Source organism: Callithrix jacchus, chromosome 6 (genome assembly GCF_049354715.1).
Source record: "Callithrix jacchus isolate 240 chromosome 6, calJac240_pri, whole genome shotgun sequence".
Taxonomy (NCBI): domain Eukaryota; kingdom Metazoa; phylum Chordata; class Mammalia; order Primates; family Cebidae; genus Callithrix; species Callithrix jacchus.
This window is the reverse complement of record NC_133507.1, coordinates 57094061-57116228: the sequence shown is the minus strand read 5'-3', so window position 1 is coordinate 57116228 and position 22168 is coordinate 57094061. Positions and strand designations below refer to the sequence as shown.

Genomic DNA, 22168 nt, shown 5'->3' with positions numbered 1-22168 from the left:
CCCATCTGACTACAAGACTTGCATGCTGGAGTAAAAGGACACCTCTCAAGGGTGTGATAATCCACACTTCCTAAAAGGTTTCCGAATACCACTCTTCTCAGTGTCTTTCTTGGTTGATTGCAAATCTTTCTGTTGATAGCCTAAAAACACCCTTGATGTTATAATGAAGTGGGTTTCTACGTTTTTCATTTCTAGAACATGAAGGATTCAGAATCCGTGTTTTATCTCCCCATACTCCCAAACTATTTTGTGTCCATTTCTCTGTTGCCACATAGCATGGTTGCATTTTGATTATTTGTATACTTCTCCCTCATTTAATAACCATTTCCTCAAGGGTAAGAACTATGCCTTATTCATTCCTGCAGACTCAGCAACTAATGGCATAAAGTTTACAGCACATTGTAGGTGTTAACTAAATGTTATTTCAATGACTGCTTTGCATGAACTACATCACAGAATTTGGGTGATCTTTCAGAAAAAGTGAGACTCTCAAGAGTCAAAATACAAAGAATTGCATGGTTCTAAGTTCTTAGTAGGGGGAGTACATTTAATTCCATGTTCAGAGCCCAAGTTAACTTTTATCAATATAATCACATTATTAATTAAGTCAATTTTCTTTTTCCATTTTTTCCCTTGTTTCAAGTTTTAATCAAAGCTTGTATATAAGATTACTTTATTCCTGCATCTTCTCAATTGTTTCTTCCTTGTATTTGCCCTTTTCCTTTCCTACTTGGTGAGATTTGGCTTTCCGTTCAAGGATCTTTTTGCGGTCTTTGCCCAATTTTAGCCTAGTGATAACCACCTTGCTGGGGTGAATGCCTATGTGGACAGTTGTGCCATTAGCCTTTTCCCGCTGCACCTGTTCAATGTAGATTACCTATTTCTTCCTGTAAACCTGGACTACTTTGCCAGTCTCCTGACCTTTATAGTGTCCTCGTACAACCTGAACTTCATCATCCTTTTGGACGGGTATGTATCGCAAGTTGTACTTCTGTCTCAGCTCTTTGGAAAGAGTGGAGGACATAATCTTTCTGCCAATGTGGGAAGGTGCATTGAAATGCCTTTTGCGATTCTTGCTTCAGTCAGAAGTCACAAAGGGATTGAACTTCACTTTGGCAGCTCCAGTTTAGGTGATGACCGCAAAAGGCTCTTTTTTTTTCTTTCTTTTTAGGAGAAATTTTGCTCTTGCTGCCCAGGCTAAAGAGCAGTGGCACTCCTTACCCCATGTAATCCACTCGGCTCCCAAAGTGCTGGGATTACAGATGTGAGCCTGGCCTCTTACTTTAACTATTTTAATGAGTCGTATGCTTACCCATTCAATACAAATCTGAACCCATCCTTCTCTAAGGAAGCCCCTCCCAAGATAATAGCTTTAATCCATTCAAGAGGGAAGAGCCCTCATGACCTAATCACCTCTTCAAGGTCCCACCTCTGTATACTGTCACAATGGCGTTAAATTTCAACCTGAGTTTGGGAGGAATCAAACATTCAAACCACAGCAGAAGGGAAAGAGGAGAGGTGCTGTACGTGTCATTACTAGTGTCTTCAGACGCCCTGAGGTTATCTGGTTAATTCCATCAGGGATTCAGAGGGTTTGGTTGTTGTTTTTGGTTTTGTTTTGTTTTGTTTTGTTTTGAGATGGAGTCTCACTCTGTCGCCTAGGCTGGAGTACAATATTGCAGTCTTGGCTCACTGCAACCTCCGCCTCCCAGGTTCAAGTGATCCTCCTGCCTCAGCCTCCTGAGTAGCTGGGACTACAGGTGCCTGCCACCATGCCCAGCCTGGTGTTGTTTTTAAGAACCCTGCTGCAGCCGGGCATGGTGGCTCATGTCTGTAATCCCAGCAGCACTTTGGGAGGCCAAGGCGGGTGGATCACAAGGTCAGGAGTTCGAGACCAGCCTGGCCAATATGGTGAAACCCCGTCTCTACTAAAAAAAAAACACACACAAAAATTAGCTGGGCGTGGTGGCGTGTGCCTGTAGTCCCATCCACTCAGGAGGCTGAGGCAGGAGAATTGCTTGAACCTAGGAGGCAGAGGTTGCAGTAAGCTGAGATCGTGCCACTGCACTCCAGCCTGGGTGACAGAGTGAGACTCTGTCTCAAAAAAAGAACCCTGATGAACAAATCTCTTTACAGGGCAGGCACTCCGCTCACCATCTACCCAGCCCCTCTCCCTACCTCAACAGTGAGCACAGGGTTCCATCACCCACACTAGCTTTCCTCCTTTCCCCAAGCAGGTGGTTCTCCACCTACAGGGATTAGGCAAACTTTCTGGCTTTATGTTCTCCTGGTGTCTTCAATCATGGGTACGAGAGCCACATTCATTTTAAGGATCGTTTTTCTTTTTTTGAACAGGGACAGGTGACAACCCTTATAAGGTGCATAGAGCTGGGTAATGTGGCTGGGGATCAGCGTCCAATTAGGGTGAGGCAAGTGAGGACAAGGTATGCAAGTGCAGGGCTGGATCTGATCATGTCTTTATTTCACATTTTGATGTTTTGTTCATGCCGGGTGTTTGCATTAAAATATTCTCTTGCTTTCTGACGTTTTTGGTACCCCCTTACATTTTGATGAAATCCACAGTGTTGCAGTCACCAGCACTGTCAGATTGATTTAGTTGTTGAATTGGTGTTTTCTTTTGTTCCCCGCAAATACTGACTGCCAGTGAATAAATTGGTTTTTTTTTTTTTTTAAATGGTTTCAGAACAGATCAAGGCCTTGGCATTTGCGTAATGTGCTGATGCCTCATTACTTCTGAGTTTCAGATAAATTAACAGTGCCTGGCGCAGGTTAGGAACTCAACCAGTGTAGGTTTCCTTTCTTCCACTCTCAAGGGTGGAAAGCTTCAGGGAATCTTCTCCAGCTTAATTAACATGTATAAATGAAATGTGATAGGTGAGTAGGTCTCTGTGGATCTCTTCTCCACTGCGATGGAGGGACTGATTTTACTTCTGATGTAAGAAAACTGTTTGCCTGCCTGTGGCCTCCCGTGGCACTTCATCTCTCCTGGATTACGGCCCTTCCTCTGCTAGTGTATCTGCTCCCGTGTTTGCCTCCCACAGGACTGTGAGTTTCTCTATGCAGGGATGTTGTCTTATCCTGTTTCTCCCTGGCAGTGCCCAGCCTGGACCTGCTTGATAAACTTGTATAGAGTGAAGGAATCAATTGGGTAGAGTTTCCGACATATGCAAAATGTTTTTGGAAGACGCCTTATTATGGTGCTTTTTATTGGCCTAATTTTTTTTGCACCAGAAATTCTTTAACAAATCAGAATCAAATGCATTCTGTGAATGCTATCTAGCTCTCTCTTCCTGTATTTTCATTTGTGAGTGTTCAATGTATGTAGGGTCTGGCCATTTAGGAAAGTCAGTTTTTGGCCAGACTGCCTGTCACTTGAAATCATTATTTTAGTGACTGAAAGTTTTCATCAATTAATCAGGACCTTTTGGGTTTCAAGTGACAGAATCTAACTCAAATTAGCTAAGTAAAAGTAAGAATTAGCTCAAATACAGAAAAGTCCAGGAGTGAGTCTCTGCTCCAGGAGTTGAAATGACATCAAGCCCCATCTTCCACCACTGGAGAAGATGGTTTCAAACATCCTGTGGCTCACATGCAACCTGTTTAGCAACTCCCAGTGAGGAAGAGCTTCTCCACATTAAGTCCACCAGGAAAGTCCTGGGAGAGGACTAAATCATATGCTCACGTGTGAACTCATCACTGGAGCCACCACTATTCCCACACCTGTGGCAGAGGAAGGTAAGGGTCAGCTCCAGCTGAACTGTATGAACTGTAGGGCCTGAGCCCCTCAAGGGAAAGGGGATCTCCCTTACAGAAGGATAGGGTAGGTTCTGGGCAGGCAGAAAAAACAAATGCCAACTACTTGTTTTGTTTTTTTTTTGAGACAGGTCTTGCTCTGTTGCCCAGGCTGAAGTGCAGTGGCATGATCTCAGCTCACTGCAACATTCGCCTCCTGGGTTCCAGTGATTCTTGTGCCTCAGCTGGGCCTACAGGCACACGCCACCATGCCTGCCTAATTTTTTATATTTTTAGTAGATATGGTTTTTCGCCATGTTGGCCAGGCTGGTCTCAAACTCCTGACCCCAAGTAATCTGCCCACCTTGGCCTCCCAAAGTGCTGGGATTCCAGGCATTAGCCACCACTCCCGGCTGCCTGCTACTTTCTTGCGTCAGATATGACACTATATTTGTTACATTTGCTTATTTTCCATTTTTGCATTTAGTCTTATTAACATATCTTCACTTAAGCCACTAAGTAGACTTATAATTAGAGCAGTTTTATGGTTTAATCTTAATCTTTTATTTTCCTCTGGCGGAAATTTTTTCAGGCCTGTTCTTTTAATTTTCCCTCCGTCTCGATCTGCTTTTCTTGATTTGCCAGTTTCTCTCTTTTCATCCTTGGCTCAGTGGTTGCTCTTCATTATCTCTGGTGGATTCTGGGCTCCTGGTTATTAACAACAGTATCACATGTGTGTTGTGTGCATGCATGGGTGCGTGTGTGTTGTTTTGAGTGTTGATCATTTTCAAATGTCACTTCTAATGACTTGAGTGAGCTGTCTCGTTCCACAAGGGCTGCTTCTGAGAACCCCCAGGTGCACATAGTCTGGGTGCTCACTAAGGGTGTTTGGGGAAGGAATGCTGATTCTCTTTTCTCACACCATCAAGCATTTGCATGTGTTCTGTTATCTCCCTCTGAAATGCCCTTGCCTGGTCTATTTCTACTTGTCCTTCAAGTGTCTAATCAGGCCTCACTTCCTCTAGGAAGCTCCCAGGCCATGCAGTCTGGGCTGGGACAGGGTTCTTTCCTAATCAGCCAGTGCAGCCATTTATAGAGTCAATTGTTTACTGCTCAGTCATTTCCGATTGGTGAGTTAAAGATCCTGAGCATTACCTTTGGGGAGAGGCCCTCCTCCGAGTTCCCCTGCCTCCCATGTATATATCTCTATTTGCTCATTATCATGCTGTTTGATATGCATCTGTTTGTTTATTGTGCTCTCCTAGTAACAGGTGAACCTCTTGAAAATAGGGATTTTAACTCTATTGCTATTATCAGAGCTTAGTAAGCCTAGGATAACTGGGGAATAAGCCACCCCCTCCACTCAGAGCCTCTCACGCTCTACTGGAGGTCCCTGCTGTTCCCAGCACACCCATCCATTACCGCATCATTGCCATTTGTTTATGTGTCTCATTTCCCCCATTGCATTGTAAAGTTCCTTGTGTTAACCAAGTGGTCTTTATTTGCCTCTGTTATCCGGCCCATAGTGCAATGCCTGGCATATATAGTGGTGCTAAATAAACGTAGAAAAAATATTTTAAAACTTATGTCTCTTTGAAAAGTTCAGAGTGGCAGATGATTATATACCTTTTGGTTTGTATCTTCTGGAGTGCTTGGCTCCAGACTTTAATGTGACTTTTATCAACACTTGGTTTAGATATTCCTTAAACGTCCTTAGGTACCAGCCTGTTAAGCTGCACAACTATACTTCTGTTACCCTTCATATTAGGAGGAGAATAAACTCAGACGATGAGCACAATCTGGGCATTTTGCTGGTCCCACAGTCCTATTAAATCCTGGGATATGTCTTCATTGGGCACCTCTTGGAGAGTCCCTGAGCCTTTCAGTGAGCTGGGATTCTCAGATCTCAGACTGGTAATGCAAAGGTATGGGGCTGGATTTGGGGTTTATCAGTGAGGGTAGTGGTAGGTTTGCATCAAGTCCACACTTGTAGGTGGAGAATTCAGAAGGGAGAAGAAGCTGGAGGGAGCCCTGAAGGGGGGTCCTGGAAAGACTTGCAGAGACAATGGGATGCAGCAAAGGCCTTGTCACTGCATACTCACGATTGAGTCTATGGGTGGAAAGGGATTGTCTGGGGCCATGAGTGAGCGCTAAAGTAGACGGAAGGAAACTGGCTCTTGGCTACATGCAGTGGCAAGCTTGAGGGCCACCACAAACACACCATGTGTGTCAGAGGATATGGATGGAGAAGGTGGAATACCCAAGACAAATCTATCCTGAACTGGTCTCAGCCAGGGTGTCTTTGGGGCCCAGGGTGGAGGCCATACAGGCTGTAAGATAGGGGTTGTTGCTCTCTTCTGTGTACTGAGCAGCCCAGATTCTAACAGTGCTGCTCCTCATCCTAGAAGGAGGCAAAACCAGCTCAAATAAATCTGATCAATAATGTGTCAGTTGCCGTTTGGATAAAAGCACGCAGACCAACCCTGGCTACCCAGTTAGTAATTCACACACACTGAATGGCAGTGGGCTCACAACATATGCTGGACAAACTGGGGAAGATTGGGACGAAACTCTAGAGAAGAGAAGATGGGAAGGCATGCGTCTTTTTTTTATAATTGCAATTGAGTTTAGTAGGATTTTTGAGTATGGAGAAAACAGACTTGAACCACTTTCCTCTCGGAAGGAGACACTTTCTTTCCCAGCCAGTTTACGTCAGAGTAGAAGATGAAGCTTTGATAAAACAATGTCTTTATTTCCTATGTATATTTCTTTGTTCTGAAAAGATCACTAATGTGTTTTCATGTTGGGTTCAAAGAAGAGATTGTCCTGGAAAAGTCACAGCTCCTTTGGAAGGGCAACCAGGATGTAAAATCATTTCTACTAAATCTTCACCCTGCCAAGCTGAGAATTGCATTTCCTGAACCAGAGTGAACTCTCTGGCTCAGGTAGTTTTTAATTAAAGCCATTTATATTCAAAGAATGTGCACATGTGCAGGCTTACACAAAAATCAATGAAGTCAAGAGAAGAGACAAAAAACTCAGAATGTCATTGAGAAGCACTTAAGTGTCAGGGCAAAAAAAAAAATTTTAATTTCATTTTTGTTTCAAATATTTGTATCCATGGCCTAATTTCAGCCAAAATTCAAAATGTATTCCATGCTATTTACTGTTTTCCTCCTTTCCAGCTCTACTCCTACAAAATAAGGCTAGGTTTCATCCTGGATCAGGCACTGCTTCTTATTTTTTCATATTTTAACAAGTATACAGTTTGAGTGTCTAGGAGAACACATAGAATAATTTGCTACCACTTTCTTTCAGCCATCTCAATGGGAATGAGTTATTAATCAGCGTCGCCTGACACAAGCTCCACCATTTTGTCATTTTCATGAAGTTTGCTGGCATATAAATATAACCCCCACATTCTTTTATGAAATACATAAATGCAATAAAATAGTTGCTTTGGTTCTTTTCTGGAGGCAGAAGGAGAAAAATGTCAAACTCTCATTGTTCAGTGTTTCCAACAGACCCCTTTTGTATAACCAGGATGACTTTCCAGCACAAAGTTCTGAACTGCAGATAATAGCTTAAAAGGCTATCTGAACCCATTCTGTTATGTAGATGAAAGAAAGTCTTTAAAATTAATCTATGGCATCTCTGAATAAAAAAGAAGGGCACTCATCCAACTCATTTCCTTGGGCCAAAACAGTGAGCAAGCAGAACAAAAATGCCAAGATTCTGCTGCTCGAAAGCCAGAGTCTGACATGGTGCAAGCACAGCAGATTAGCAACCAGAGTTTTACTTCTGACCTGTCACTGTTTGGAAATGTGCAACAGCGTGCTATTATTCAGTGTTATCAGTAGACTAAGAGGTAAGGCAAGGCATCTGACTAAATGAAGTAGCATACTAAGAACTGTTTTGTAACAAAATATTATTTTTCCGGGCACGGTGGCTCATGCCTGTAATCCCAGCACTTTGGGAGGCTGAGGTGGGTGGATCACGAGGTCAAGAGATCGAGACCATCCTGGTCAACAAGGTGAAACCTCATCTCTACTAAAAATACAAAAATTAGCTGGGCATGGTGGCGCATGCCTGTAGTCCCAGCTACTCGGGAGGCTGAGGCAGGAGAATTGCTTGAACCCAGGATGCAGAGGTTGCGGTGAGCTGAGATCGCGCCATTGCACTCCAGCCTGGGTAACAAGAGTGAAACTCTGTCTCAAAAAAAAAAAAAAAAAAAAAAATATATATATATATATATATATTATTTTATGAGATGTAAATATTTTATGGAGATAAAATAATCCTTATTTTAAAATCAGACCATCTGTTAAAAGACTGTCTAAACCAAGGGAAGTAACAGAAAAACTATATTTGTCAAATTACGATGAATATACGGGGAAATATGAGTGACACACCACACTAGAGTATTAAGTTTATTAATAAAATAGTGTCTGTAAATTTATTTATATTATAACAAATGTTATATTAAGGAATTAAATGGAAACATGACCAAAATGAGAGGTTTATTTATTATTTTTAAAATTTTGGGTTCAGGGGGTGCATGTACAGAGTTGTTACATGAGTGTATTGTTGTGATGCTGACATCTGGAATACAAATGGTCCTGTCGCCCAGGTGGTAGGCATAATACCTAGCAGGTAGTTTTTCAGCCCATTCCCATTCCCTCCCTCCCTCGTCTAGTTGTTCCATGTCTATTGTTCCTATCTTTATGTCTATGTGTAGTCAATGTTTAGCTTCCACTTATAAGTAAGAATATATAGTACTCGATTTTCTGTTCTTGCATTAATTTGCTTAGGATAATGGCCTCTTGTCACATCTGTGTTGCTGCAAAGGACATGATTTCACTTTTTTATGGCTATATAGTATTCCATGGTGTCTATGTACCAAATTTTCTTTATCTGATCCCCATTGATGGGCATTTAGGTTGATTTCATACCTTGGCTATTGTGAACAGCACTGTGATGAACACGCAAATGCATATGTCATTTTGAGAGAATGAATTATTTTCCTCTGGTTATACCCAGTCATGGGATTGCTGGGTAGAATGGTAGTTCTGTTTTAAGTTCTTTGAGAAATCTTCAAACTGCTTTCAACAGTGGGTGAACTAGTTTGTATTCCCATCAACAGTGTATAAGTTCTCCCTTTTCTCCGCTGCATCTGTAATTTTTTTACTTTTTAAAACTTGTCATTCCAACTGGTGCGAGATGGTGTCTCATCATGGTTTCATTTGCACAAAATAAGAGATTTAAATAATTTTTGAGTTAATGGCATTACTTAAAATGGCATCTGCCATTAATGGTATTCAGAGGAAAAGGAATGGAAGCACTCAATTATCAGACCTGATCAGAGGAATTAGTTACAAAATAATTATGCAAATCAATGTTGTTCCTGTATGCAAGCAATAAATAGAAAATAGAATAAAAATATAGATTCCATTCATAATAAGACACACATACCATAAGATATATAAAGTGCTATGTCTGAATGTTTGTCCCCCACAGATTCATATGTTGAAACCTAATATCCAGTGTGATAGTGTTAGAAAGTAGAACACTGTCTCAACAAAAAATAATTTAAAACTTAGCTTTGCATGGTGGTGTGTGCCTGGGGTCCTAGGTATTTGGGAGGCTTAGGTGGAAGGATCTCCTGAGGCTGGGAGGTAAAGACTGCAACAAGTCATGACCATACCACTGCACTGCTGCCAAGAAAACAGAATGAGACCCTGTCTCAAAAAAAAAAAAAAGACATAATATTATTAATAAGCCAATCCCCCAAATTAAGCTCTAATTTCCAACACATTCCTAATAAAAAAGTCAATGGGATTTTGGAGAAAACCTGATAAAAATGTTCTAATACACTTCTGAAAAAAAAATTCCATGTAAGGACCAGGCACAGTGGCTCACGCCTGTAATCCCGGCACTTTGGGAGGCCGAGGTGGGCAGATCACGTGAGGTCCGGAATTCAAGACCAGCCTGGCCAACATGGTGAAACCCTGTCTCTACTAAAAATACAATAATTAGCTGGGCCTGGTGGTCTGAACATCTTAATAGAAGACTTTGAATGACATTAGGAAGATCTACTAGCTTTAAATTTCTGCTAGAAAGTTACTGACAAATTTTTTTTAATAGGTAACATTAGAATGAGAATTTTCTCTCTCCTTTTTTTTTTTTTTTGAGATAGAGTCTTGCTCTGTTGCCCAGGCTGGAGTACAGTGGTGTGATCTTGGCTCACTGCAACCTCTGCCTCCTAGGTTCAAGCAATTCTCCTGTCACAGTCTCCTGAGTAGATGGGATTACAGGCGCACATTACCACGCCTGGCTAAGTTTTCTATTTTTGGTAGAGTCAGGGTTTCACCACGTTGGTCAGGCTGGTCTTGAACTCCTGACCTCGTGATCCACCCACCTCGGCCTCCCAAAGTGCTAGGATCACAGATGTGAGCCACCGCACCTGGCCGATTTTCTCTTTAATAAGAGCACCAAGACCCACCCGGCTAATGCTGTCATTCAGTGTTTCTCAAATTTGGTTCATTTATAGACAGCTTTTCATGGAAAAAATTATTAGCCCAAGTGATGACTCAGATTTTTTTAAGTAACATTACTTCATTACCATCAAATAAAACTAGTTATATACTTCTTAGGTTTTTAACCCTTAAACAAGTATAATGCTAAAATACATTTATTAATTAAGTATCCATAATTATAAAAATCAGTGAAATTTAAATGAGGAACATTTTAAAAATGTGATAGATGATACTTTAGGGAGACCAAATTGCTGGTGTTGGATTGAATAGGAGGAAGATGTGTCTGATTGTTTCATGTTTCACTAGCTGGTTGATGCTTTTGATCTGGATTATGATGAGCCATTATTTGAGGCTTAATTGTTCTCATCACTATTATTTTAACTCTTATATTTGTTTTTATCCATTGATCCCCTGTTGATTGTCCAATCAATTTAGTACATTGTCTTGTATACAGTGTTGTGTACAGTGCTGCATAAACACTGATAAAGTTTAGCACCAGTTTTCTTGGAAACAGCAACACAGATAATGAACTCAAGGCAGTTCTAGTTACAAGATGGTTGGCCTGACGGGCCAGAACACTCTGATATGATTTTTCTTAGATCATAATCCAAAGGAAATTCCCAAATTTTAAAAATTATCTCAGAACTTATGAATCTCAGTTTGAGAAAATATTACCCTAGCTTACTTCAACTAGTGACTGATTTTTAAAAAAAATCCAGAATAGCAGAAGAAATTGGGTAGTACTTTTTTTATTATTGTATGTGAGACTTTGTGACATTGATCTATATTTTCAACACCCATCTTGGGCATGGACCGGCTGATCCTCCTTTAGAGATGGGCACTGCTAAGCCTATTCTGAAGATGAATAAATTGATGCAGACAACAGCACTTCAGGAGCACACAGAAAGTTGTGCTGAAGTTTAGGTCTAAGGTCAAAGTTGTGCCTGAGAGGGAGAGTGAGGAGCAATGACAAAAATTGCTCTGACACTCATTTAAGCTTTACCTTTTTGTCTTCCTCTACCTAAACAGAACTCATTGGCATCCCAGACCACAATGCAGGAGCCTCATCAGGCACTGTGCTCAACACACACTCCCTGTACCTGACCCCCTTGTGTCCTGTTCAGTTACAAGGGATGAAATGGAAACTCATCGCTTTTCTGAGACCATGAGAACCAGCAGTCAGCTTGCAAGATGTTATCCCCTTCTAATTATAGGTCCACAAGTGGTGAATGTTTGCCATGGGAAGCTACTGTTCTTTCCCAAATGCAGGTGTCCCTTCTTCTTGAAGAGCTGCCAGGAGCTCAGCAGCCTTGGAAGCCCTTCAGATAAATAGCACCCGAGGTTACATAGCCTCAACTGTGGCGTGTAGAGACACAACCCTCAGGTATCTGGGTGTGGACTTGTGTTAGTCATAGGGAGACTAGAGAGACTGTTCCTTCAAATCAGACCAGCTTATAACCACCTCCCCAGATAGCAGAGGAACAGCACCCTAGTCAAAGTTAGTATTGTAACCAAAGGAAATAACCAGAGAACATAGAGCACCATACTGTGCCAAGTAGATTCATTATGAGTGGTAAATAAGATAACATTTGGATTAAATCGAGCTTTCCTAGGCTTGAGACTTTTCTGCAACTCCACAGAATAGCACTGGAAAATAATTTCTGTTTGATAGTTCTTATTATTAACTCTGGTCAGGGCTGGAGTCCTGTTTTTAAATTACCAGATCTGACTTGTTTGCATGTTTGAGGTAACCTGACAAAAGAAGTCACAGAAAACCAGGTTGCTCTCATTCTACACTTACTATTTTTGTTTTCAGGACCCCAAAAGTGAGCTTAATACATTATTAATAGGAAGTTTGACTTATGATCTTTAATAAGGAGCTTTTAAGCATTAGTCAAGGTTTGAAAGCCAAATACTTATAAACATGTTCCTACAGGCATAAAAGGGAGGATGTAAACCAAACTGTTAACAATGATTATCTCAAGGGAGGGGCACTGGACAGGGTAGAATATGTCACTTTCTGTTTTATACACTTCTATTGTCTAAGTTTCTTTGTTTAATACTGAGCATGTGACTCATACTTTATTTTAAAACAGTTTTTATTTAGAATAATTTCATTCACTTATGAAAAATTAAACTGGATTCACACTCATGCCGCAAGCAAGCATGATTCAAGGCATATTAGAATAAGTTGATTTGATCTGATTGACTTTAGGAGGAATTTGTGGAAATAAACTAACATAATTCAGGGTAGAGCCTCTTCCTACAGCAGGAAGGATGGTTTTTCTGTCTTCTCATCCAGACCTCTGGATCGAGAAATGGTATGAAACCAGGCAGATTGTAAGCCATTGTATGGAACCTTGGTGGCAGCGACTGGTGATTACTGCGCCCCATGAAGGCAGAAGATCCAGCCTCAGCGGAAAGCCACAGAATTGCCTCAGCCTCTGCCAGGTGTTTGCTCTACAACTGCATGATTTGTTTGCCACTGCAGAATCTATGAATTCTAGTGTGGTGAGATGTTGAGAAAAAGAACAATGCCACTTTCATTTTAATCTGGTTTTCTGGGGAAAGTACTTGCTGGGATTAAGGAGACTCACAAGCTGGACCTGGTTCTGCCCCTTATCCTTTATGGGTCTCAGTTTCCTTAACTCTATCCATAGGAGAAGACAGAATTTTACATGATCTCGAAGATCTCTTTTAGCACAAAAACCTTATGACCTCTAAAGTGGTTCCTAAACCAAGAATTTTGAGTAGTGAGTACTGTATAGTTCCTTTCTTGTCCTTATTGATTGATTGAGACAGGCTCTTGTTCTGTTACCCAGACTGGAGTGCAATGGGATGATCAAAGCTCACTGTAACCTTGAACTCCTGGGCTTAAGGGATCCTTCTGCCTCAGTCTCCTGAGTAGCTGGGACTACAGGTTCGTGCTACTCTGTCTTGCTAATTTTTTAATTAAAAATTTTTTTTTGGTAGAGTCAGAGTCTCACTAAATTTCCAGGGCTCGTCTCAAACTCCTGGCCTCAAGCAATCCTCCTGCCTTGGCCTTCCAAAGTACTGGGATTATAGTCATGAGCCACCATGCCCAACCTTGTCCTTTTTTAAAAAGCCCAACTTCAAGTAAACATAGCAGCTCAGTCATAGTCATATACATAGTCATATATGTCTATGTTGTATATTATGTGTAGTATGACATGTCAAGCAGAGAAAAGTCAGCCTAACCTGCTTTAATAAGGATGGAAGAGGGAGGACCAAGACACATGGAGAGCTCAAGGTTTCTCACGAAACAAGTATGTATTTGTGATTAAGATTTTGTACTCCATGCTCCCACATGGAGACAAATCTACCTTTGAATTTCTCTTCATCAGTGTAGCACCTTAGAAATAAGGGCCATGCCACCCATTTTCCTTTATTTTTATTATTTGAGACTGAGTTTTACCTTGTTTCCCAGCCTGGAGTGCAGTGGTACAATCTTGGCTCATTGCAACCTCCGCCTCCTGGGTTCAAGTGATTCTCCTGTCTCAGCCTCCCAAGTAGCTGGGATTACAGGTGCCCATCACCACACTCAGCTAATTTTGTATTTTTTTAGTAGAGACAGGGTTTTGCGATGTTGGTCAGGGTGGTCTCAAACTCCTGACCTCAGGTGATCCACCCGCCTCGGCCTCCCAAAGTGCTGGGATTATAGGCATGAGCTATTGCGCCCGACCCCATTTTCCTTTAAATTACATCCTAACTCAAGGGCAGAGGTGGTACAGGGTGGCACCATTGGTGATAGTCTTCTGGCCAAGCCATTCCTGCTCTGATGGGGTCACTCTGGAGCAAGCAGGTGGGTTCCTAAAGTGAGCTGATGACTCACTCGGTCTTGGCCTGATTCCCTCAGGTATGGAAGCTGTCCCACAGAGGCCTCGTGGAGAGTGGGGAAAGGAAACTGCATGTGAATGCTCAAACCCCTGGCCACTCTATGTCAGGCTCAGCTTGACTCACTTCCAAGCAAGGATGTGTTTTAATGATGACCAGCTCGTTACATGCTACAGTCCACAAAATAAGAGCGGTCAGAGTGGCCTTAAGACATCATCCTGAAAGTGAATGCTAACTTGAACACCTCCTCTGACATTCTTCCCTTCTTTGCTTTTTTCTTCTTCCTTGTTTTATCTGTACTCCATTTGTTCCTTTTTATCTGACTCACAACTTTCCATGGCACTCATGGATGGACACTATATTTTTCTATCTGCAGCTCAGATCCAAAGACAAAAAAAACCTTCTGAGCCCTATCTGGCAACCATCCAGGACTTCCAGGGGTTTCTAAATTCCTTCATAAACGTCTATGTCCAGGACTAAGCAGTTCTGGGTTTCTTTTGCAGACTGTCAACAGATTCCTCTTCACGTTTGACAGAAAATCTTTGACCAAAGCTCATTTTTATTTCTATGAATACAAGAGATAATTGTGATCAGTGTTTAAAATTATATATATATATATATACAGTATTTTTTTTTTTTTTGAGTGAGAGCATCTTGCCCAGGCTGGAGTTTAGTGGCACTATCATGGCTCACCTCTGCCTCGACTTTCCAGGCTCAAGTGATTCTCCTACCTCAGCGTCCTGAATAGCTGGGACTACAGGAGCATGCCACCACACCGTTCGTTTGTTTATTATTTATTTTGCAGAGACAGAGTCTTACTATGTTGTCCAGGCTGCTCTTGAACTCCTGAGTTCAGTGATTTTCCTGCCTTGACCTCCCAAAGTACTGGGATTACAGATTTGAGACACTATGTCCAGCTTCTTCCGTATTCTTTGTTTTAGTTTATAAAGAGACAATCTTGCTGTTTTGCCAGATTGGAGTGCAGGGGCATGATCTTGGCTCACTGCAGCCTTGACCTCCCCAGCTCAAGCAATTCTTCCTCCCACTTCGGCTTCCCAAGTAGCTGGAACTATAGGGAAGTGCCACCATGTCAAGCTAATTTTTGTTTTTATTTTTTGTTGAGACAAGGTCTCACTATGTTGCCGAGGCTGGTCTCAAACACCTGGGCTCAAGCAATCCTTCTACCTCAGCCAATATTCTTAAAGATAAAAAAGAAATCACCGTTTAAGGTTTCTTCTTTCTAGACCACATAGCATCAACCCCCTGTGGCTTTACTTCTCAGACATACTTTAATAATTTGGATTATTATTGGAACCCTTGCCAGAAGCCCTATGTCTTTTTTTAAAAGGATGACTAACATGAGACAGTATGTTATGTAAGATCTGATTTTAAAAGAGCAAAAGCAAAAACTCCAGCTCTTTGAAAAATCATGATTTATATAATGCATTCATTTTCATATAGCCCAATATTATATTGGTAATGCTTCCATATAGGTAAATTATTCTTAATTTTATGTCATTTTTATTTTTCCACGTCAATATTTCCTTAAGTTATTTTTGGGTGGAAGGATTCTGCCCAAAAGTTAACCATTTTTAGTCATCTACTTTTTGCATTAGGTTTTTCTGTTCACAAAGAACAAAGATCCTCTGGAGTTATCTAAGGCCATGGGGCTTGTTATAAGGGTTCTTAGGGACCTCAGTGGAACCTGAGAGCCACCAGAAATCTTGGCAGCGTGATTCAGGGCCACTCTCCGGCCTCTCATGTTCATTCATGTATGTCTCCTCTCATTCCCCCATCTCTTTCACTCTGCATTTCTATTTCATTCATCTCTCTAAACTGACCACCTTGCTCTGCTCACTCAAAGCTCCCGTGCTCCGTGGCTGTGGCTTGCACATGCACTTGGCCACAGTGATCTCTCCTCTCCTTTACCCACATCCTAACTTTCCAACTTAAGTTACTTACGGTTGCCAACTGAGTCATTCTGTCTTCCAAAGCAAATTCCCAAGAGTGTGAGAATTTGATAGGACCAGCTCATTTTTTTCTTTTCTTTTCTTTTTTTGAGTCTTGCTCTGTCACCCAGGCTGGAGTGCAATGGCATGATCTCAGCTTACTGCAACCTCCACCTCCTGAGTTCAAGCGATTCTCCTGCCTGAGCCTCCCTAGTAGCTGGATTATAGGTGTGTGCCATCATGCCCAGCTGATGTTTTGTATATTTAGTAGAAACAGGGTTTCACTGTGTTGGCCAGACTGGTCTTGAACTCTTGACCTTGTGATCCGCCCACCTCAGCCTCCCAAAGTGCTGGGATTACAGGCATGAGCCACCAGGCCTGGCCCCGACCAGCTCCTTTTTTCATTCTAGCCTGTGGAGTGACTGAGGCTCAAGAGTGACCCAGCACCTTGGGTCAGGTGTTCACCTATGTCCCGTCATTGTCCTAGGCATGTGAGATTGTCATTAAAAGACCATGCAACTGGGAGCAACTGATCAGGCACTGTGACTAATAAATATCTCTGGTACATCTTAAGTGAACTGAATAGTTTTCATAGAACTATTCTCCCCACTTTTTGAGAGTGAATTTTCATTATCTCCCAGAATATTAACAATTCTACTAAATTTATTGTCATATAAAAATTGGGGACAGGCCGGGAGTGGTGGCTCATGCCTGTAATCCCAGGACTTTGGGAGGCCGAGGTGGGTGGATCACAAGGTCAGGAGATCGAGACCATCCTGGCCAACATGGTGAAACCCTGTCTCTACTAAAATACAAAAAATTAGCCAAGTAGGGTGGTACACACCTGTAATCCCAGCTACTCGGGAGGCTGTGGCCTGGGAATTGCTTGAACCTGAGAGGCGGAGGTTATAGTGAGCCAAGATTGCGCCACTGCACACCAGCCTGCCGACGGAATGTGATTCTGTCTCAAAAAACAAACAAACAAAATTGGGGGCATATATTCTTTTTTTTTTTTAATTGAGGTGTGGTTTCACCATGTTGGTCAGACTGGTTTCGAACTCCTGACCTCAGGTAATCCACCCTGGCCTGGGGGTATATATTCTAACACTTTTTATCTGCCTAACAAATACTGATATTAAATAAGGTAGATTGTAAACATGCATCCCATGGGACTTTCTTCTGAATATCCCAGGTGGATACCATCCCATTGAACACTACTACCTTTTGGGTTCAAACCATGAGCCATAACTCTAACTTAAACCAAAATGAAGTCAAAGATTATACTTTTTTTTGATTGGTGATTTATAGAGTCCCAGGTTCTGGGAAGCAGTTGGGAGTGGGGGTTGCTTGCATAGGCTCTGGAGCCAGCCTGCCTGGGATCAAATCCTGGCTTCAGCACTTCTGAGCTGTATGATGTGGGGGGGCCTATGGGACCCCGCTCCTCCTCACTTTTCTTGTATATAAAATGGGACCACTAAGAGTATTTATGAGACAGGCTATTGTGAGGATTTAAAGAATTAATCCATGTAAAATGTTTTGAATAGTATCTACTACAGGGTAAATACTTCACAAAATAGTTCCATTGTCACAATTAATTCCATAACCTTTTGTTGAATATCAACTATATAGCTTAAGCTAGTTTCAGGCAGAGTTCTGTGAATTTTACAATCACAGTGGTCTTTTTATTAAGCCATTTAAATTTTTTTTTTTTTTTTTGAGATGAAATCTCACTCTCTTGGCCCACTGCAACTTCCATCTTCCAGCTTCACGCAATTCTCCTGCCTCAGCCTCCTGAGCAGCGGGGACTACAGGTGTGCACCACGATGCCTGGCTAATTTTGTATTTTTAGTAGAGATGGGGTTTCACCATGTTGGCCAGGCTGGTCTCAAACTCCTGACTTCATGTGATCTGTCCACCTCAGCCTCCCAAAGTGCTGGGATTACAGGCATGAGCCACCACACTTGGCCAAAATTTTATTTTTTTTAATTGACAATAACTGTACATATAACAGATATGTTTCAATACATATAATGTATCATGGTATAGGGAAATTACCATATTCATCATGTAAAACATCATTTATTTGTGTTGGGAACATTTATTTATTTATTTTATTTTTTTATTTTTTGAGATGGAGTTTCGCTCTTGTTACCCAGGCTGGAGTGCAATGGCGTGATCTCGGCTCACCGCAACCTCCACCTCCTGGGTTCAGGCAATTCTCCTGCCTCAGCCTCCTGAGTAGCTGGGACCACAGGCACACGCCACCATGCCCAGCTAATTTTTCGTACTTTTAGTAGAGACGGGTTTTCACCATGTTGACCAGGATGGTCTTGATCTCTTGACCTCATGATCCACCCACCTTGGCCTCCCAAAGTGATGGGATTACAGGCTTGAGCCACCGCGCCCCGCTGGGAACATTTAATATCCTTTTTCTAGCTCTTTGAATCTATATGTTATTGACTGTAGACATCCTATACTGATAAAGAACACCAGAATTTATTCCTCCTATCTAGCTGTAATTTTGTATCCTTTAACAAATCTCTCCCTGTAGCTGCCTCCCCCCTACTTTTCCAAGCCTCTAGTCACCTGTGTTCTACTTTTTACTTCTATGAGATCAACTCTTTTTTAGCTTTCATATATGAGTGAGAACATGCAGTGTTTAACTTTCTAGCACAATGGTCTTAATCAAGAAAACACAGATGGACTTCCTAGTCACTTTCTATCAGTCTATGTGGTCATAATTTTATTATAGAAAGGAATTAGGCAAGTTGCAAGCTCTTTACAGAATCACATTGGTAATTTTCTGTCATCTTCATATGTATTATTTCATGAATTTCCTGTTACAAATGTTTCCAACTGCCTGGGATCAAATTGAGAACAATTGCATGATTTTTATTGTCTTCCAGAATATTAGAGACTTAATTTAATGTATTCCAATGAAAGTTTCCTTAATTCAATATAAAATACTTTACAAAGATCATTCTGCGAATCTTGTAGCGATATTGTTCTTTGCATTTCCTCCCCTGCATTACTTCTGGGTGTAGTGACTTGAAGCGTAAGTATATTGGTGTGAGAGTCTATACTGAAACAGACATACCAGGCCCTCTTGGATCCAAGTTCATGAACTGCCAAAAGCATAATAAACAATGAAGTGTGCTGTTGCTAGTGATCACCCTCAACTAAGCTGCAAAAATTCTGCTCCAAGGTTTTTGTCACATTAAATAGACTTATATTGCTAAGTATACATATCAGGTTCACTGCCTCTAAACAGGCAGCCTCTCATAACCTAGTGGTAAACATTTTGATTAGTGAGAAGTGTTTTCACATCTGCTTATTTCAAGCACAAGTGTTTTTCTCCTCCTCACGGAAAAATTGGGATAAGGCAAATATCATCAGCTCCATTCATTTCTACTTGCAGTTTCAGCTAGTATGTATATACAAGGCTCAGAGGACCAGAGATGTCTTAAATTAACACAGTATTATAACCGCATTGCCCAATGCTAGGGAGTGATGGGAAATTGGCATTCCTGATAGAGCTGTGGTGAATATTCATTTTTCCATCTGGAAACTAAGCATGTGTGAATTTAGGAGATTAAAAACTGGTGTGACTTCAGCACTATAACTATATAAACTTTACAGTCTTGAGAGTGAAATTCAAATCAAAAATGTGTGTCTATAAAAGTACGTGAATGAGAACTAGAACTGAAACTAATTAAGTCTGTTTGTCAGAGGTAATGTAGGGCACAACTACATTTTAAAGAAAACATGGGTGGGGGATTGAGGACCATACTTTGCTCACTATTTTAGAGACCATAGGAACTTGGAGAAGTTCTCTGCTCAATTCCTCCACAGGATTCCAATTTCAATAAGAGTTGCCAGGATCTCCTTAGAAATACAGAATATTGGAGGAATGAAAGGAAACAGTAACTCGAAGACACACCTTATGCCATAAATAAAATCCTGTAGTTAGAGCTTGGAGTGAAAACCTTCTGGGGATCGACAGCTCATTCCTCTCTTAGAATTGTTCTTTAGAAATTAATGAGCTTGGCTTTGCATCTCCAACTGTTCTTCACAAATGAACCAAACTGGGAATCAGTTGGAGTCACTGAAGCTTAACACAACTCCAGCTATTGTTTACATGGCTCCCATGAAAACCCTGCGCCAAACTGATTAGATTTACAGTTCATTCGATAAGCCTGTCTGCTCATGGCACATAAGGCAGTGAACCTTTTCACAAAATGAAACTAGAGCTGGAGAGGGGTGAAAACACACAAGACCTTTAATGAAGAGGGAGGCTGAGAGACTTTGGTGGAAGATCCTTTAAGTTTGTAGAAAGCCTCCCTCGTACTGGAATTCTCAGGCTCTGTGTTGAATTGACACTTTCGGATTTGCCCTCTTGTCTACCAGAAACTCCACAGTAAGGTTTTCAAATTCTTTGTGATCATGGATATGTTTAACGCTAATAGCAACTAAGGATTGGAAAAGACTCTTTAAAGACAAAGTGGGTCAGGGAGCGCTATGTGGATCCGTGGAAGCCATCACTAGCCACACGATGACAAACAGAGTCGCTTTTGTTTCCAGCTATCTCCCACCCCACCCCAAACAAGAGGCTTGGGGGAAGTGTAGAAAACCTATCCCAGTGGCACATGCCTTGGACCTATTATTGAGCGGTTGGGGATTAGTCATGGAGCCATAAAGTCATCACCCCCAAAACTCTTTTTAGTCCCTTTTTAGCCAGTATAACTGATCTCACTTCTCAAAGAACATGACTGAATTGCTTTGTCAACTCTGGCCTAGCACTGCGGACTTGCTCCCACTGTGACAATGGCAGAGGAGGTGGCCAGCTGAATAGAAGCTGACACCCACCATCAGAAGAGTCCCTTGAGGGAACTTTACACCATAATCTCTTTTGGCTATTCATTGCTTCATCACAGACTGCCCTAAAAACTTAGTGGCTTGAAGCAACAACCATTTTATAAATACCTCTTAATTCTGCGGGTCTGTGATTCAGGTAGGGCTGGGCTGGGTGGTTCTTCTGCTCCATTTAGTGTCAGCTGGCGATACTCGGTTATTCAGCTGGTGGCTGGGCAGGTTTGTAGATTCCCGGATAGCTTCACTTCTACAGGCTTGGCCTGGACAGCTAGAAAGCTGGCTCAGTTGGACCTCTCCCTTTCCAAGTGGCCTCATATTCACTCCACCGTGGAAGTTGGGCTTCTTACATGTGGCTCAAGGTTCAAGAATTAGTTCCCAAGAGTACCAGGAATAAGACATAAGGTTTCTTACATTTCAGTCCTGAAATTCCCGGGTCATCGTGTCTGCTAATGTTTATTGGTCAAGGAAGTCACTAAGGCCAGTTCAGATTCCAGGAAAAGAGAAGTAGACCCCCCTTCTTAATGAGAGGAATGTGAAAATCTGTAGCCATCTTGAATCTGCCTCAAACACTTTCTTTTGACCTTAGAAAAAGAATTCAGTATTCTAAATTGAGTCATTTTTCAAATATCTTACCAATAATAAAAAAAGAGGCAATTCTAAAGAAACCCTTACATAATCCCAAATAAAAAAAAGGCATATTCCTCATTCAAAAGATGCTATATTCTATGCCAGGCTTGGTTTCTCTGAGAACACAGGCTCTCAATTTGGTTTTGTGGGTGCTCCTCTCCCCTCCAACATGGCTTCTAATTCTATCATGAACTGAGTACTTCATAATATTCAGTAACACTTGAGAGATCCATTAAATGGAATATATGAGTGGGAGTAATGACGTAGCTTTCAAATGGATAACTCTTGCCTGGAAATTTTACTGTCAAGCCTGAACAAATCACAGAGAAAATTGATGTTTAGGTAAAACAGTAGAGCCTTATAAATATTAAATTCTGGGAATCACACATCATTCCTCTTCCTACTCCTTACATCATGGTCTGCCCTCTCATACTACAACCATACCCCTTCCTATACCTCCGACATCTCCAGAATTCTATGTACACTATAGCTGTGGCTTTGAAGGACATCACATCATCTTTCCAGGTGTGAACAGAAACCCATTTTCTTCAGTCTTTTCTTTTTCATTGCAATGAA

At 41.5% G+C, this 22168-nt stretch overlaps 1 pseudogene; it reads right to left on the bottom strand.

Moving 5' to 3' along the window:
- Nucleotides 1–628: 628 nt before the first annotated feature.
- On the bottom strand, nt 629–21137 carry LOC118154558 (large ribosomal subunit protein uL24 pseudogene; annotated as a pseudogene).
- Nucleotides 21138–22168: the final 1031 nt, after the last annotated feature.